Here is a 15,689-nt window from a genome sequence, read left to right on the forward strand (position 1 = left end):
ACTAGTAAGTGTTAATACTACTATCTACTAGTCCGAGTCATACAAGTATCTTACTCCTTCCGTCCCGGTCATTTGTTGTTCTTTTCTATATTGGGGTGTCTCAGTGAACTGTTGTCCTTTCTATTTTAAGAATGAATTTGATTCTTCCGTCCCGGTCATTTGTTGTCCTTTTCTATATTGGGGTGTCTCAATGAACTGTTGTCCTTTCTATTTTAAGAACGAATTTGATAAGTAATTTGATCATTCACACTCAATTTGTTCCGCTTGTCATTTTGTAATTGGTCCCTTCCTCTTTCCTTGGTCTTAGTGCTAAAACCAAAAGACAACAATTGACCGGGACAGAAGGAGTAATACTTAGTAGTCATGGTAATTGTACTTCTACAATTAAAATCATGCAAATGAAATCAATTGCGTATTTCCAAACACTACCTAAATAGAATGAAAGATTCTCACATTCACTTTCATTCTGAATACTATATTCTTTCTCTAATTTCTTTCCCGCCTTTGAATACACCGACTTGTGCATTATTGGTACCTATTTCGCACACTCAATCTAATTAAAAATCTGCCTTTCCCCTGTCGAAACAACTTGTTTGCTATAATCCATATGGATTTTAGTAGCATAGTCTCGTGTAAAACTCGTAACATCAAGTATTATTATAGTGACATTGTGACGGGTAAAACTCGTTAAATCATTACTCCACAAAGTTAAGGGATTTGGGTTTAAGTTTTGATGGCCCATTAATGTAATTATATAAACACAGACACGACGTGATGCGGTCATCGATGGTCATAGCCCATTGCCTAACACGGATGTTGGAGGAGTTGTTCATTCGGGTTCGATGATACCTCGATGCGTATGTTTGGTGACACAGCTTGGTTCCTTTACGTTTTATTTCTTTTAGCATAATAGAATGGGTATAAGAAATTAATACCTTATACCTTAGTTTAGTCTTTGTTTTTATTTATGCTTCTTTAATAATTGTAATTAGTGAATTAAAGTAGCTAGTTTAATATCCTTAAATTAGTTAGTTATTATTAGGATTGTATGGGACTTTTCACTTGCCTCTTGTAGGCTATTTAAGCCAAACGTATGGAATGAGGAAGGCATCAAGAGTTTAAACAAAAATCACCGTGTGTGAAATTTTTCTTGAGTTGTTGCGTGCAATTCATTTGGCTTCGTAAGATCGCGTTTTCTTGCGTAGTTCTTCGAGTATCAAATCAATAGGTCTTGGTTTGACTCACGATTATCGAGCTATAGGTCTAGTTCGTTAGTCACATATCGTTGTTACTTTTATTCCGCTGCGAAATTCGTATCATAAGTGGTATAAGAGCTTCGGCTCTTGATTTCCATTAATCGAGACGATCCTATTGTTTCGTTTTTAAAAAAACAAAAAAAGAAAAAAAAAAAGCCTCACAAAAACAGAAATATGGCAGAATACGATGATGATACCCTTCTTGAAAATCTTCGAGAGCTGCTTCGTAACCGACCAACGGGAAGTCGATCCAGTTTAAGACCAAAGCAGGACGAGTTCAAAATTTCCGAACTTCCGGAATTTACAGGGGGTTCCGACCTAGAAAGTTATTTGGAATGGGAACGAAAAATCGAACGGATGTTTGATTTCAAGGGCCTTAGTGACGAAAAGAGATGTCGTTATGCAATTTTGAGATTGGGTAAAGGAGCGTCGCTTTGGTTCGAAGGGGTAAAGAACAGACAACAAGCGTCTTTAAAAAAGAGAAGATTTCTTCCTGGGATTCTTTGAAGCGTAAACTACGAAAACGGTATGTACCCACGACTCACACAATTTCTACTTATCGAAAAATTGCCGAATTTAGACAAGGAAAATTGAGTGTTGGGGAATATATTGATGAATTCGAGAGTCTGACTTTAATGGGGGAATTAGAGGAGATAGAGGAACAGAAGATGGCACGGTTTTTACGGGGCTTGGATTTCAGTATTGTTAGAGTTGTAGAATTGTACCCATATTCGGACTTTGATACACTTTGCGGGTTATGTTTAAAACTCGAGTCTCAAGGAAAAACAGAATATACAGGGGGATCAAACACGGAATTTAGTAAACCCAAAACCTGGCCCAAGTCCGAGTCACCCCTAAAATCGACTACACCCGTATCCAGTGTCAATCCAAACAAAATTTCCAATTCTAATGAGAATACTCCTGCTTCTAAATCGTCCAGTACGCCCAAAGAAACCAGCCTTTCCAAAGTGAGATGTTTCAAATGTCAGGGGTTCGGGCACTTTCAAAGTTCTTGTCCCAACAAACGGGTAGTGACATTGAGAGAGGCCGTGGCTGTCCGAGACGAGTTGTTAGATGAGGAAGAGAAGGATAGATTGGGGGACATATTTAATTTGGATGACAGAGGCAGCGAGGAAGGGGAATCGGAAGATTACATTGCTCCGAATTATGATACGGCGTTGGTTCTTCGCACTTTACAAACTCAATCAGTCCCGGAAAATGCAGAACAGCGGGACCAATTGTTTCATACCAAATGCCAAATTGGAGACAAATGGTGTAGTGTAATAATCGATGGTGGTAGTTGCACTAACGTAGCTTCAAGCGAGATGGTTGCTAAACTCGGGTTGACCACCACGGCTCATCCAAGGCTGTATTCATTGCATTGGCTCGATGACGGTAACAAATTGAAGGTGTCAAAACAGGTGCTTGTTGGCTTGGCTATGGGGTCCTATCGTGACGAGGTTTTCTGCGACGTAATCCCAATGGACGCCTGTCACGTTTTATTAGGACGTCCTTGGCAATATGATCGGGACGTAACACACATGAATGATAAAAAAAAGAACTTGAACGTTGCTGTTGCAATTGTTTGATGGCTCGACGCGTTTCGATCCAAATTTGTTATTGTTTGACGCGTTTCAAGCATTAACCCGAGTTATAACTTATAATCAATAGGTCTTGATTATAGTTCACCATTGTTTGAGTTATAGGTCTAGCTCAAGCAAATATCCCATTGGTTCGATTTATTCACATAATTCGAAACAAATATCTTTATTTCTTGCTTCATTTACAATATCAAAAAAACACATAAAAAATTACTTTTATCAATTTCGACAATCAGACAGTCATCACACTGTTCGATTCAATAAATTCCGCTTCCGCATTCATATCATATAAACTCCGCTGCCCCAATTCGTATCATAAGTGGTATCAGAGCAATGAGTATACGCTGTTTTCTAGGGGAAAAAAGGTCGTGTTGAAGCCTATGTCTTCTCAAGCCGTCTGAGCTATGTACTCTGGTAGTAAAAGGAGTCCAAGTCTCTCAATGCTATCAATGGTGGGGAAACGTGAGTTTGGGTTAGATAAGGAAACGTGGCTGGGTAACAACAATTTGTTAATAGATTTCAATCAGCCGCCTGTCTTCGATAAATATACGGATTTTGAGGCGTGTGATGCTAAGGCCAAAGAACCGTTTCCTTCTTACGATTCTGGCCAGGAGTTCGAAATTGTTGCTACACCAATTCCGTATACAATGAGTGCTAACAAGGTTCTGGCACAGCAATGTTGTTATCTAAATGAATTTCGGGTACGAAAACCTGCTGCAAAGGCGCAAATTTCTGGTCGTTCGTTGGGTTTAATTGGCAATGTGGGTAGAGACAAGGTGTCTATGGTTGTGCACGGAGGGAGGTGGGGTGGATGGCACAAGGACACTCTGAAATTGAATGAGAGGAATGAAATGCAGACAAGTCACGAAAAGGGCTCGAGCTTGTTGTTTGGAGACGTCATTTTGCTTGCCTTTTTGTTCGTCTTACTCATTTTTGGTCCCGGTGAATTCAAGCAACTGGAATTGAGGACAATTCCTTTTAAAGGGGGAGGAGATGATGCGGTCATCGATGGTCATAGCCCATTGCCTAACACGGATGTTGGAGGAGTTTTTCATTCGGGTTCGATGATACCTCGATGCGTATGTTTGGTGACACAGCTTGGTTCCTTTACGTTTTATTTCTTTTAGCATAATAGAATGGGTGTAAGAAATTAATACCTTATACCTTAGTTTAGTCTTTGGTTTTATTTATGCTTCTTTAATAATTGTAATTAGTGAATTAAAGTAGCTAGTTTAATATCCTTAAATTAGTTAGTTATTATTAGGATTGTATGAGACTTTTCACTTGCCTCTTGTAGGCTATTTAAGCCAAACGTATGGAATGAGGAAGGCATCAAGAGTTTAAACAAAAATCACCGTGTGTGAAATTTTTCTTGAGTTGTTGCGTGCAATTCATTTGGCTTCGTAAGATCGCGTTTTCTTGCGTAGTTCTTCGAGTATCAAATCAATAGGTCTTGGTTTGACTCACGATTATCGAGCTATAGGTCTAGTTCGTTAGTCACATATCGTTGTTACTTTTATTCCGCTGCGAAATTCGTATCACGACGGAAACTATTCGTCCGAGCCTAGTTGTATACTTGTATGTCAATTTTGTGAACTTTTTGCTAAAATGGGGTTTAATTCCAAACTAATAAATTAACAAAATAGGTCTTATTTCAAAGTATTTACCAACTATGGGTCCATGTCATCACCTTTTGACTTTCGACCATTTATGTCACTTTCTTCCCAAAAATGCCCTTACCATCTACTTCCTCCATTCAACTCCACTCTACCATATTTCCTTTTTCATCCGTTCAACTCCACTCTACCACTTTCCATAAAAAGCAAGTAAAATAACCCTTTTATCCTCATGGCAAACAATTATTTACACAAAATGCCACTAGTTGGCCCACATAATTACCCACTTTATGGACAAATTAATCATCCATCCCATTTCCCATTGTACTTTTATTACTACTTTATTATTTTCTTAACATTTATGCAAATTGTACTATGGTAGATTGGAGTTGAATGGAGGAAGTATCTCCTTCAATTTTCATTAAAACACAAAGATCAGAACTCGAGAAAAGAAACAAATCACAAATTCTAACAATCAGTCATCTGATACTAATTCAAGAATTGGGTAGCACCAAACCAGAAATTGGAAGCAACAAGCAATTTGAGTAATCAAAGAAGAAGAAATCAACAGCTCACTAATTATTTTTTTCGTAAAAAAATCGTGGAAACCAGTAATCAAAGGAAATGAGCAAGATTTTCAAAAAATGCAGCAATTAGAAAAAATATGATTATAGATGTTCGAAAGAACAAATTGGCGGAATTTAGTACGGATTTAGGCTCGATATCATGAAGAATAGTCAGATAATGGTATGAATGAACATGAAATTTTTCGGAGAAAATTTCGCAAGAACAAGAAGCTAAATGAAGAATCGTAACCAATTAGTTGTGGAATGTAATTGACGTATTGGAAACAACGTTTAAGAAAACTAATTAAGTCTATGTTAGCATCTAACTATCCTTCATACATATTCTGTGGTTTTAACATTAACATTATTTCTTTATTTAATTCTGGATTTCTAGCTTTCATGTTTTTTTTTCTTTTACTTATTTCAGATTGAAAGGTTGCTTAAAAGAAAGTGCACTTATTTTTTTCTATCTTATCTCATGACCTGAGTTTGATCTTTGTGTTTTAATGGAGATGGAAGAGAATAGAAGATAAGGGTATTTTGGAGAGAAAATGACATAGACGGTTGAAAGTCAAAGGTGATGACATGAACCCATAATTAACAAGCCCTATTTTGTTAATTAGTTTCCCTGATCATATATTATTCCTATTTATATAAGAGTAAACTAGTTTAGATCCCGCGCAATGAATGCGCGGTATTTATAGACTTTTTATTTTTGTATTACTTAATCATGCCAAACTAACATTTCATTAATTTTTCATATTTCACGTTATTATATTTTGAGGAAAAAAATTGAACTTTAAAATTACTCAAGAAAACTAAGTAAAATTGAACTGTAAAATAATAGTGGTATCTCATTAATTGTTCATTTTTCTCATTATTATATTTTGTTTCGAGCAAAAATTAAATTAAAACTGAAAATTAAATCCAAGAGGATTGAGTAATGTGCTGAAATACATTTTTTTAAAATTATTTTTTATACCACAACGCTAATTATTCCAATTTATAAATTCTCTCAATTTTTTTTGGTTATGAAATTAATCAAAACCAGTTATAGTTTTGTTTATACATAGTATGAATAGTATGAGTCAAGTCATTATCAAATAATAATATCAATAAAAAATTTAATAGTTTATAGTCTTATAGTATTATTTATACTTTAATTAAATTATAATAGTTTAGTGTTTTGTGAAAATTATACAATTTGATGAAAAGATTATTTTTTATAAAAAGAATTATATAATGAAATACATTATAATTATTAATTTCCTTATTTAGTGAATACAATTAAATTATCAATAGCTTCCTTATTTAAAGAGATGCTTTTTGGAGGGAAAATTTGTGAGTTCATTTATTCATTTAGTAAATAGGGGATTATCAATTACGCTCCCACTTATTTCACTTTTTTACAATTACTTTCACGTTAATTTTTTTTTTAATTTACACCCAAATTAATTGCTCGTGTTATATTTTGCACCCAACCCCATTTTCAGTTGAAAAAAAATGTATGAGTTGACGATTTTGCCCCCTTGTTATAAACTGAGTTTTGGGTGACTCTTCATTCACTCTCTTATTTCCCCTATTAAACCTAATATTTCCCCCCTAATATTTCCCTAAAAATTCCCCAAAATTCCGTCATAATCATAGCCTAATTTTTTTTTTGGTTAAACAGAATAAGGTACAGACCTCAAAGAACGAAAAGCGAAAGATAAAACGAAAGAAACAACAAAACTACAATACAAAAAGGAACTAAGACGAATAGAAAGGAACTACCCGCGGCCACGAAACTCCCCCAACATCTTGCTCCATCAACTGGAAAAGATGATCCGGCACATTCGACATATCATAGTTAACCAACTGCTGCGTTTGTGATACTCCACAGTTCGATAACCAGTCCGCACACGAGTTTGCTTCTCGATAAATATGATGTAATTCCACCGTCCATGAATTATCCCAGATAAAAGCTTGACAAATCTGTATCATATGGGAGTGAGCTGTCGGGAAGTCAAACTTAGAAGCCATAAGCGATCTCACAACCTTAGAGTCCGTTTGTATAATGAGGCGCGGAATATGAAGCTCCAACGCCATCCTTAAGCCCCTTTTCAAAGCCATTATTTCCGCCCTAGTTACCGTCGATACCCCAATTCTCTTCGAGAAAGTCTTTATCAAACGACCAGCCGAATTCCTCAGGACTCCACCAGCACCCGACAACCCCGGGTTTCCTTTCGATACTCCATTAACATTTAAAGCAACCCAGTCTGACTGTGGTGTAGCCCATCTGACGAAAATCTCCTTATACCATCCCCATCTGCCGATTTATACAAATATCTTTCGGTTCTAAAGCATTTCGAACTTCCCATATTCACTGCATCAAAAACGAGAAAGTATTTGTCGCTAACTCCTCGCTTCGATTGAAAGTGCGGCAGTTCCACCACCTCCATAACCACCACACAACAATAGAGAAGATAGTAGGCCAACCATCCAAACCGTTTGTTTTGCTTATACTCAAGGTATTTATTACCCAATATCGCAAAACAGGGGACACATAAAACAAAGGCGAACGAGCGAAAGAAAATAGATCCCATACCTTCTTGGCCTCGCGACATTCCCGTAGCAAATGTAAAGTAGTTTCCTCCACACCATTACAAACAGTGTAACATGGATCCTCCGTGAAGCCTCTTAGGGTCCGTTTGGATTGAAGGAATTGGAGAGAAGGGGAGGGGAGGGAAAGGGAGGGATTTAATTTCCTTTGTTTGGATAAAAAATATGGGAGAAAGGAAATGGAAGGGGAGAGAAATGAGAGGACTTATTTTCCCTCCTATAGAACAAACTATAATCTTTCCAAGAGTGGCAAGATTTGGAAAGAAAACATTATTTGGACTCTAATTATACCACCAACATCCTTCAATCCTCCATCCATTCTTCATCTCCCTCCTTCCTCCCCTTCCATTTCCCTTCATAATTTTTGTCATCCAAACACCCACATCCCATTTGCCCTCCCCTTCTCTCCCCTCCTTTCACCTCCCCTCACTCCCCCTCCCCTCCCCTTCCCTCCTAAAACTGTATCCAAACGGACCCTTACAGTTTTGTTCGAATTTGACATTACTCTATCATGGAGGAGCAACCAGATAAATACCCGAATCCTTTGACGAGCCCAAGTCTTCCAATGTAATTTCCAAAACGACCCCGTCTCCTCTTCAGGTTCATTTCTTAATAATTTGACGGCCGATTTGATAGAAAAGAAACCTGAAGATGTAGCTGCCCAATACACTTTGTCTTCATTCTCATCACCCGGATAAACCTCATAAGAGAGAAGAATCCACAAACAATTCCCAACGTCATCCGATAAAGGTTCCCACATATCCTCCACCGAAGCATCAATTAATTCAGAAGGAATCGATAAAGGAGAAAGGGTGTAGAGTGGAACGTCTGTGGCCCAAACATGCTTCCAAAACAAACGCCTTCTTGCCATTCCCAATGGACGAGTGCAAACCCGTCTTTAATTCCTTAAATCCGTCAACCATACCCCTCCAAATATTCGAGCTCACATGTTTAGTTTTAAAAATGTCAATATCACACTGACCTTTACAGTATTTGTGATGTAGAACACGAGCCTAAAGGGCATTTGGCTCCGAAAAAAGCCTCCAACCCAGATTAGCCATGAAAGCAATGTTGACTTCTCTCATCAACCTAATTCCAAGACCGCCGTTTGCCTTGTATTTTGTCACCATGTCCCAGGAAACAAGACTCACTCCCCTCTTGTCTTGATCCCCTCCCTATAAAAAAGCGTCTTGATCGTTTATCCAGGTCATCACATATAGACCGAGGTAGCTTGACAGTCTGCATCGCAAAAGCCGGAATGGAAGACAGGGTCGACTGTATTATGGTAGCACTACCAGCTAAGGAAAGATTTTTCGCCTTCCATCCAGACAACCGTTTATCCACCTTTTGAGCAATGAAATCGAAAGTCTCTTTGGTTACCCGACCATTCAAAGTTGGCATACCCAAATATATACCAAGGTCATCCGTAGAAGAAATTTGGAGTTGGTTAGTAATAATCGAAACATCACTCCCATCAACATTAGGAGAGAAGAAAACCTTCGATTTTGTCCCACTAACTCTCAGCCCCGAGGCCTGGCAAAAATCGTTCAAACATCGATTCATAATCCTTGCTTGATCAATTGTTGCTTCACCGAATAAAATAATATTATCCGCAAAAAAATAAATGCGATAAAATCGGCCCTCCTCTGCAAACTTTGAAACCATTCCATTGACCGGATTTGCTCCTTACCTCAATGAGTTGGCTCAATTTTTCCATACAACAACAACAACATCAGAGCCTTAATCCCAAAATGACTTAGGGTCGGCTGACATGAATCATCCTTTAGAATTGTCTATACAAATCGTAAAAATATAAGGTGAAAGAAGATAACCTTGATGAATGCCCCTAGTAGGTGTAAAAGGTTCCGTTCGTTCCCCATTCCATAATACATTCAAGCTGGCCGACTAAATGCATAACATTATGGTGTCAATCATTTATGAAGGAAGTCCCATATCTCGCAATGTATACCGAGTAAAGGGCCATTCCAGTTTATCATATGCCTTTTCAAGGTGGAGTTTGAGGACCATAATTCCCGTCTTGCCTTTCAAATTTCGCATTGAATGTAGTGCCTCCTGAACAATAATAATATTATCCGTAATTTTTCAACGAGGCACAAAGCTACTTTGCATTGGATTCATTAAAATCGGGAGTACCGGTTTCAATATATTCACAATCATTTTCGTGATGATATTGTAAGCAACATTACATAAGCTAATTGGTCTAAATTGTGATACTATGTGAGGATGATCCACCTTAGGAATTAAAGAAATAAACGTCTCCCATAATCCTTCAGGTAAGATACTCTCATGAAGTGCTTTAAACACCATAGAACACAAGCTGAGAGAAACTGTATCCCAATGGGACTGGTAAAAAAGCGCCTGGAAACCATCTGGATCAGGTGCTTTAAATGGTGACATCTGATTAAGAGCACAACGTACATCAGGTACCACGTAATTCCGATCCAATTTCTCTTTTTCGTCCATAGATAAAGCTGGGAAAAGACCAAGAGTAAGCCCTTCGAGATTGATATTCGAAGTCGGTATTGCAAATAAGTCGTGGAAAAAATTAAGGACCATATCTTTAACAACCTTAGCATCCCACACCCAGTTGCCTAACGAGTCCTGAAGAGCTTCAATGTGATTATGCTTCCTTCTAATTAGCGTGCTCAAGTGAAACATCCTCGTATTTCTGTCCCCGTCACATATTGCTTCCATTCGGGATTTTTGAAACCACAACAGCTCTTCCTCTCGTAAGACCTCATCCATCATTTGTTTCAATTCAAGCTTAAACAGGTAATTTGGACCTCGATACGAGAGCTTTTTTTGGACTCCCAGTAGGCAGTAGCCTGCGTTCAAGGCTTCATTTTCTAGCAAATATATTTTGAAAAACATCCTTGTTCCAAGTTTGCAAACGCTCGGCGAAAGTATGAATGAACGGGAAAAGGGGTTGTTCATTGCACCAATTAGACACTACAAACTCTGAGAACTTGGCATGACATATCCACGCAGCCTGAAATCGAAAAGGACTAAGTACTATAGGGATTGGAGCAAAACCATTTGTACTCACAACAATATGGCAATGATCGACTGATTTTGAATCAGATGTCGTAGAGATCCTTCACCAAACATTACGCGCCAGTCCGAGTTACACATAGCTCTGTCCAGTCTTGCCCATTGCCTCGTGCTCGCCGTGTTTCCTCTAGCCCAAGTGTAATCTGGTCCCGAATAATCCAAGTCAATCAATCCATTAGTTTCACATCAGGCATTAAACTTGTTGCATCTTCACCTCATATATACCATCACTGTTACCGTTTCGCTCATTTAAATAACGAGTATCATTGAAATCACCCATGGCCAACCATGGTTTATTGTAAGTTCCAGCAAAGGCCCCAAGGTCCCTCCACAAATATTCTCATTTTATAGAGTCAGGACTCGCGTAACCAGCAGAATAGTAGCAAGAGAGTTCACCAACACGGGAAATTTCGATTTTTATGTGTTGGGAATGATGAATGATAGGTGTAACTGTTACTTCCTACGGATGTCAGAAAAGCCAAATCCCTCCGCTAAAGCCTAGCTTCTGCATCTACCCTTGTCTTCCCATGAAAATTGATTTTTATCACACACCCTTTGTGCGACAGATCCACTAATACGAGTTTCAAGCAGTGCAATCACATGTGATTTCTGAACTCGACAAATTCTTTTAGCATTGCTAAAAAAGTCGTACTACCAGCTCCTTGAACATTCCACGTCATCAAGCTCAGAGCTGATCGACGATTAAATTGATTTGTAAAATGATCCATAAAATTAATTGGGATATAAGGAATCGAGGACATATAAGCCCCAGAGAGTTTCATAAGGATTCTCATTACATGCAATGGAATTGTCACTTCCAGACTTGAGTCCAGAGGTGATGGCTTTGGAAGGCCCGTCACTTTTGAGGTTATCGTCATTGAGTGAGTCAGGGGAAGCGCCACTATCAGAGTAGGGACGTCCATTACTGACGTTTAGGAGAGGTGTATGGAAGGGGGGATGGTTACTTGTTTGATGATAGGGATCAAAAGCGAGGGGATATTGAGGTCATATTGTGGTTGAGAAGAAAGGATATGGCGATTGATTTTTTTTGTATACTTTCGAGGGATTTTGCAGGCTAAGGAGATTTTTTTCTGATTTTTCTTATTCACATTAGGAGTCTGAGATAGCTTTGAGATATTCTTTCTCGAATTTTTTGGTAAAGTATTCCTTTGCGGCAGGCTGCTAAGTGATTGATTAACTTTATAAATCAAAGTATCCTTATTAGTTAAGGCAACAGAATCATTTGAGGTGTGAGAAATTATTTCCTTATTTGTAGGAGGAATTTTAGGCATAATATCTTTTGGGAGAATCAAGCTTGGACTAACAATATTAGGAATTTCTTCACAAATCATTGGATGATTACAACCAATATTTTCGTCCTCCAAACTAACAGAATTTACTTGCCTTGTTTTGGATGATTCTCCAAAATTGCCTTGACTAACCCTATTAGCAGCATTAGCCTTACTTCGAATAGCCACATGATGAATAGTAGGACTTTGATGAGTTTGAATTTGCAAGGATTCCAGTCCATCAACCTCATTCGCTTCCAATTCTAATGCCTCAAATCTTGAGCCTGAGCTTCTCACGTTTGCCGGATTCGGGCTTATTAGCTTAGGTTGCCCATCAGAATCAGTACTTTTAATTTTATCATTGCGCGTACCCTTTCGTCGAATTGGCTTTTTAACATGCATCCCCATCTATCAACTAGTAATTTATGTAAGTTTTACTTGTATCTATTTTTTCAAATTTGTTTGTAGTTTATATTTTCGAATTGATTATTGCTAATGTGGTCAAAATAATTTGTAATGTTTACAAATTGATGTTAACATAGTTTATGGGTTTTCCATTTATGCGTTTATAATTGCTTGGCATTAAATTAGGTTAAATTTGGGGATAGACTTATTAACAATACAAATGCTACTGCACTTGCTCAACAACTCACGTCATCTTAGGAGTTTGTTTTAGTCAATTCACATGTGTTAATTATGTTGTTTATCCTAGTCAAATCTTGTTGTAACTATCCCTTCTTTATAGTTCTGTTAGCTTGTTTCTAGGATAGCTTCTAGGTTAGATTGTTAGTCTAGCTTTTGTATAAATATCAGCATGTATATCAGTCTCTATCAATACAACAAGATTTGACTAGGATAAACAACATAATTAACACATGTGAATTGACTAAAACAAACTCCTAAGATGACGTGAGTTGTTGAGCAAGTGCAGTAGCATTTGTATTGTTAATAAGACTTATCTTGAGGATGAGGAGTTCTTCAAACCAAATTAGGGAAGATGAGGGAGAAAGATATAGAAGAGAATGGATGAGGAGAATGAAACAAGCTGAGAAGTATGCTAAATAAAAGGAGGAAGGAGAGGCAAAATCGTCATAAAATTAATGACTTCACGGAAAAAATTTGAATTTTGACGGAAATATGGCCTGAAACAAATTTTGGGTGCAAAATATAACCTGAGCAATTAATTTGTGTGTAAATTGAAAAAAATTGGTGTGAGAGTAATTGTAAAAAAGTGGATTAAGCGGGGATAAGAGTAAACGATTACACTGTGGATTAAAAAAAGTTTTTTGAGGCTAGTAGATCAAAAGTAATCATCCCAAAACATTTATTAAAGTATATAAGAGTTAACGATTACATTGTTTCAAAAAACTAACCAAAAGAAATGTTTACTAAACTCAAAACAACTGAAACAAAACAACTAAACTCGTAACAGCGGAAGCTAGACTCGAAGTGATGATTCCCCATCTCGTCCCCATAGCGCTAAAGACCATCATCACCTGTCACAATCTGCTCACCATCCCCGAATAGATCACCACACAACGGGGTCAGTTCACTGCATAATCAAAATAAGACAAAATGCAACAAAGGTAAACAGATATTCCACAATCCATCTCCAACTCCCAATCACATCTCATAACTATTTACACACTAAAGTGTGTAGCCCTGTCACTGGGGGTCGCAGCCTTGCCCACCTAAGCCTCGCTCATCACACGAGCGATAACCCATATTCATTAATGTGCACATCCCCTCCTGTGGCGAGTTCCACAGAGGGCGAATCAAGGGCGTGAAGTCACTCCCGCAAGTGACTCCACTCAGCCGATGACGTACCTCACAAACATCATCAAACCGTCTCAACTCCAACACCCCATACTCCAATCCATCAACAACAATCAATCAACAGTATTATCACAAAAAAATTAATCACAACAATGCATTAAATCAATTATACAATCAACTGAGTAGGGAAACCCTACCTTAGCACAAATATGATATGAGTCAATCAAGAAAGCTAGAACGGCTCCTCTACGAAATCTCCACCTAACAATAACCATATAATCCAATCACAATCATGCCAAAATTCCTAAAAGACAACTGACAAAACTCATAGGACTAGTGGCTTACCGACACAATCGACGCAAGAGAGGAATGAACAAGACTCACGAGCAATCCACGAACTTGAGAGAGATTAGAGTTACGTTTGAAGGTTTAGGTTTTGTAAAAAGTAATTATGAAATTGTAAATCCCGTTCTATAACTCTAATCCTCTCTAAATCAAACCGCGGAAATAATCTCCGTCAGGCCGGATACTCGGTCGAGTTTAGAGTATACTCGGCCGAGTATCCCCTACTCGGTTGAGTATTACCATACTCGGCCGAGTATTCCTGGACAGTAGCCTAACCAGAAACACACGACGCATTACTCGACCGAGTAAGCCATATTCGACCGAGTAACAGGACTTAGAAAAACGTAGTATTACATTCACATCCAAATTTCATAATTTATAATAAAATTAACATTTTAATTGAATTTTTTTGTAATAAAACATGCTAATGAATTGGTTGAAGTTCTTTATACTTATTTTTTAATATCATAAATAAGATGAAACGTTGGTTGATAATGTTGCATATTTTTTGCTTTTAAGTATTTAAACTCAACATTCTTAAAATCGTACCATTTAAAATTTACACATACAACTAACTATTTAAAAGTTATACGAACCCTTTTAATTAAAAAGCAAAATAATTCCGTAGTTTATCAATATTCCTAAAACTAAAAGTATAACTTTTTATTTCAACCACTATTTAAGATTAATAATAACAATAATAATTTTGACATTTCCAATTTACTTATATGAAAAATTGTTCACACATCTAAAAGAAAATAAACCGGTTAAACAACTACGATTTTCATTAAAAAAATTCCTATTTAAATTAACTCTTAAGCTTCTCGCTAATCAATTATATTATTTAATAATACTCATAACACACAAAATAAATGAAAAGGAAAATTAAAAGATGAGAAACAATCTTATCTATATAAATTCAGAAGACAATACTCATTGTACAGCGCGCCACGTCATAAATGCATTTTTTGTTTTTTTTTAGAAAATCCAGGTTATGGTGGGACCCATGAGTGTTCAACATATTTAATTATTCAGATATCCGTCTTTTCGAACATGCGCTAAATTCCGTGTCGCAACAAATTATATAAAATAATCTTATGGAATACTTCTTCGAATTAATATTATGATAAAATTCTATACAATCCGTGTAAAGAAAATGCATAACATTTACGCAGAATTAATTACAAATGCGAGTAATGTGATTAAATTACATAATTTTTGAAAAAAAATTACACAATAAAATTACAGAAGGAATTACAGTTATATACGGGTTCGAACATACAATGGAAAAGAATTACAAAAATGAATTACATATGTTAAAGTTGATTATTAGATTATATTTCTTTTATTCGAATGTAAAGTTTTTTATGTATGCAATTTTTATTTACAAGAGTAGATTACGTTATTTCTTTATAAACCAGTGCATGTGAACACATGTTTGTAACAAATTTAAATATTAATTATGTACATCGTTGATTTAGACCAATTAGATAGGTACAATACAAATGCAAAAACAAATATACATAAAAAAACATTCATTCTGACCCAAATACATATCCGTGCAATT

This window comes from Silene latifolia, chromosome X (genome assembly GCF_048544455.1).
Source record: "Silene latifolia isolate original U9 population chromosome X, ASM4854445v1, whole genome shotgun sequence".
Taxonomy (NCBI): domain Eukaryota; kingdom Viridiplantae; phylum Streptophyta; class Magnoliopsida; order Caryophyllales; family Caryophyllaceae; genus Silene; species Silene latifolia.